Raw genomic sequence first — 4,138 nt, 5'->3', positions numbered from 1 at the left:
AAATCATCATCATAGTTTTTCCAGACCGAACTCAGATTTTTCTCAAGCTTTTCAATCTTATATTCAAATTCCTTCTCGATTCTTTCACATTCTTTTTTATGATCTTTCTTTAAATCTTTGATAAATTCTTCATTAGCATAATTCTTAGTATACATATTTATGTATTTCTCTTTATAGTTCACAATGCTCTTTTCCAGCTCAGCAATCTTAGCTCTCATCTCCTGTAGAATATCTGTCATTAAAAACAATTGACCAGTTATAAAATCTATGCAGTGAAATCAGTAAAAAAATCAGAAACAATTAAGCTCAAAAAGAATAACAGAAAACACAAAAAGAATAATAGAAATAATAGATCATCAAATGTTACTGATTTGATTGAGAGAGAGAAATTACAACTATCTTGATTACAATTAGGCTAATGACTTGGTAATGACAATTACAAGGAAAATACTATTTATACTAAGGAAATAGAAAGGCTACTCTATTACAAAGCAAGTAAACTAAGGAGAAACTTGAATACAACAATAAAGCTCTTACTCAAACCCAACATAGATAATATTGATGAGTCACAGGACATCTATTTTGACTTTGAAACCGACATCCATGAAGATGATCCTATCTTTCCTTTTCAGGCTGAACATCAAGATACTTCTGAACTTCCTACCATACTATCTCCACGCGCTTCTGATACTACAAAAATGGCATTTGATTCTACTGAGATTTTCACTAAAAATCATGTGCCATTTGCAATTCGTGCAAATGTTCCAGGATTTGATAGAGCGCAGATCAGAGAACCATATCTCGAAGATATCTACTTTGGTATTTTCATTCGTCATCGAAAATCTTTAAGTGGCGACAGAATTCTTGGAAATCACAAAGAAACTCGTGAATACCGAATTGAATACAAGCATTTCTTGAAAGCTAAGAGCCAACCAATCAGTCAAGTATGAACCAAACATCGTATTGTGTCTATCAAAAATATTGATGCTAATAAACTTGTAAGACTTTGGTATCCTGTTTTTATTGTAACAAGACAAAATGGATACATCTGGACTTTTAGCAAAGATGATTTTCCAAATCTCTACCTTGAAGATTTGGAACATCTCTATCATGAACTTCATGATCTCACAGTCAAAGAAGAAGAAGTAGTCGTTGGTTTAGAAGCTATAAAGAGATATCTATAGAATCATGTCAAATTGTCTTTAGTCATTGATGTTCAAATGGGTTTTGAAGGTAATCAGAAGATTATAAATCTGAAGAGACCTAATCAAGACATTGAAGACATTGAAGGCTATCATCTCTTTCTCATCCTTGAAGATCCTGAGTTTGGTGTAATATATGATAGAGCTGATAGAGAGAAGAGGTTTATGAGGTTCAGTGAGCTAAACACGTATTTTGACGGAAGAATTAAGGTTGTGAGAAGAGCTCTTGAGAAGGCTAAAGTTGATAATGACAGAGCTTCAGAGCATGAAAGAATGAGTCCATAGAGAGAGGTTTCTCCTGATCAGTGCTTTAGATCTTTTGGATGAAAAATTGCAGTATCGGAATGTGTTAAGAAGAATCGAGACTCACTTGGGCTTTAGAAAATCAAAATTTACAATTTCTCGTGCTTGAATCCAAAGGGGGAGAATGTTGGGTTTAACGCTGTACTTTGATTGTTGTATTCAAGCTTGTTTCTCCTAAGTTTTGTATTAGTGTAGCTTTAATGCTTTTTAGTATAAATAGGTTAATTATTGTTGAGCTAATAATTAGTGTAATCATTACAAGATTTGATTACAAAGCTTTTGGTTAAAATTCACTCTCTAGATTGTTCATATTGTTCTTCAAAGATTATCTGATTTGGTGATTATTTGGGGATTACACTACCAAATGTACTTCCATTAGTAGCTCTTATCTCACATATGCCATCCCTGAAATGAAGATCATACATGTTTTGTAGAAGTTGTCCAACACTGAGTAGGTTTTGTTTCAATCAAGGGACAAAGTATACATTTGATATTCCTTTAGTGTTAACCAAAATCTCCCTATTCCTTGTAAACTCAATCTCTTCTCATCTCCTGTTCTTACTTCCTTCTTCTGAGTTTTGTCAATTTGAACAAAGATGCTCCTATTTCCAGTTATATGATTACTGCATCCATTGTCTATGTACCATGTATCATTAAATGATACTTTTTGAGTGCTAAAGATCATAAACATATTATCATTTTCACTGTCATCCTTTTTCTACAATACTTGGGAATATGACCAAATTTCTAACATTGATAACATTGTACTGGAGATGTGGTTCTTCCTCTAAATCTTCCTTTACTTTCACCTTGTTGGTCTTTATCTGATCCTTTGCTTCTTTCTTGTATGCTTGAGGACTATAATTGAAAAGGGAGTTCAAAAGGTGAAACATCAAACAGTCTCATTCTGTGTTCATAAGATTGCAATGTTCCAAGTAGGGTCTCAAGAGAGAGAATTGACAAATCTTTGGATCCTTCAGTTGCTACTACTATGTATTCAGATTTTCTTGTTAGACTCGTAAGAATCTTCTCAACAACTATTCTATAATTTATACTTTCTCCATTCAATCTTAATTGGTTGATTACCAGGATCACACGATTGTAAAATTCGTCTATTGTTTCTGAATCTTTCATCTTAAGTGCATCAAATTCACATCCGAAGGTTTGCAATTTTATTATCTTTACTTTGTCTTCTCCATGATATGTTCTGTAGATCATGTCCGATTCATCTTTAGAAGAATTCAAATAGGAAACTCGTTCAAATATAACTTCAGCTACGACCTGATAGATTATGTAGAGAGACTTTTATCCTTCTCTCTCAAATCTTTGAGTTCATCTTCTTGCTGCTGTGTTATTTCATCAATCTCGACAAGTTCATCAAAACCTTGTTCAATGATGTCCAATAATTCTTGTGACTTGAATAATACCTTAATCTGAATACTCCAATGATAGTAATTTATACCATTCAATTTTGGGAGTTGAGGATGCAGAATATTGTTTGAGGTTGAATCCATCTATGTTCTTGGCTTTGATACCACAATGTTGGATCAATATTCATACAACATAAATATTTATTGGAATAATTCCAGTAACCATACAATAATTGACACAAATACATACATATAGACACCCAGGGATGCAACCCTTTATCCAAACGACACAACTATTGGTCCCAACTGGATGTACAAGAGTTTATAGGTAATAGTTTGTAGAAGGGGGTTTGAATACAAACACAAAAAATTTCACTTTTAAAAATTATATATTGATAAAAAAGGATCAATACAAATTTACAGATTGTTTGCAGAAAAGATAAGGTAAAGAAACTTATCTAACCAATCTAAAGATACACGCAATTATACTTAGCAAAGAGAAAAGATTTGCTGTAAGAAATAAAGTGTTAGAAATGTGTTCTTCACTTTTTCAAAGTGGTTCTTTCTCTTTTGAGAGAGAGAGAGAGAGAGAGTAGTGAGAGAAGTAACTTCTTAGGAATGTTTCTTAAAGAGGAAGTGTTGATCCCAGATCTCTCAATAACACTTATAATCTAGTTATGAATAACCAAATTATAGTGATTTTACGAAGAAAGTTAAGAAGACTCAAAAAGTAAAATATGAATATTCAAGAACAGTTTGAGCTTCAAATGTTTTACTTTATAAATAATAAAACTGTTGGATCGATTAACTCAGATTCTTGGTAAAGATTACTTACTTGGATGATCTGTTTAACAGTGAGAATGCAGCRGAAATAATAATAATCAACCAAAGTAGAAATCAATAAGAACACAAATGAAGATTAATGATGAACACAAGATAGAGCTTCAAATGATTTTCAATTAGATGAAAATATTAACAATTACAATACTAAAACACACTGAAATACAAGGGCCTACGCTGCTATTTATACAAATCAATAACCGTTTTCTTACACGACCTAAAGTAAATTAATCTAAGCCGTTAGATCAAAATAAGTTACAGAAAAGAACACATGATAAGCACGAGCAGCTAAAAGACCTAAGTAAAACAGCTAAAGAAGATCTAGACAGAAGACATGCTGCAGACCCTCTGTGAGACTTCATAGAGGCTCTGCTGGATATAACTTGAGAGCACACTTGACGTAGAAGAAAACTTCCAGAACCT

Source organism: Cynara cardunculus (genome assembly GCF_001531365.2).
Source record: "Cynara cardunculus var. scolymus isolate 2C chromosome LG 1, CcrdV1, whole genome shotgun sequence".
Taxonomy (NCBI): Eukaryota; Viridiplantae; Streptophyta; class Magnoliopsida; order Asterales; family Asteraceae; genus Cynara; species Cynara cardunculus.
This window is presented reverse-complemented; position numbering follows the sequence as displayed.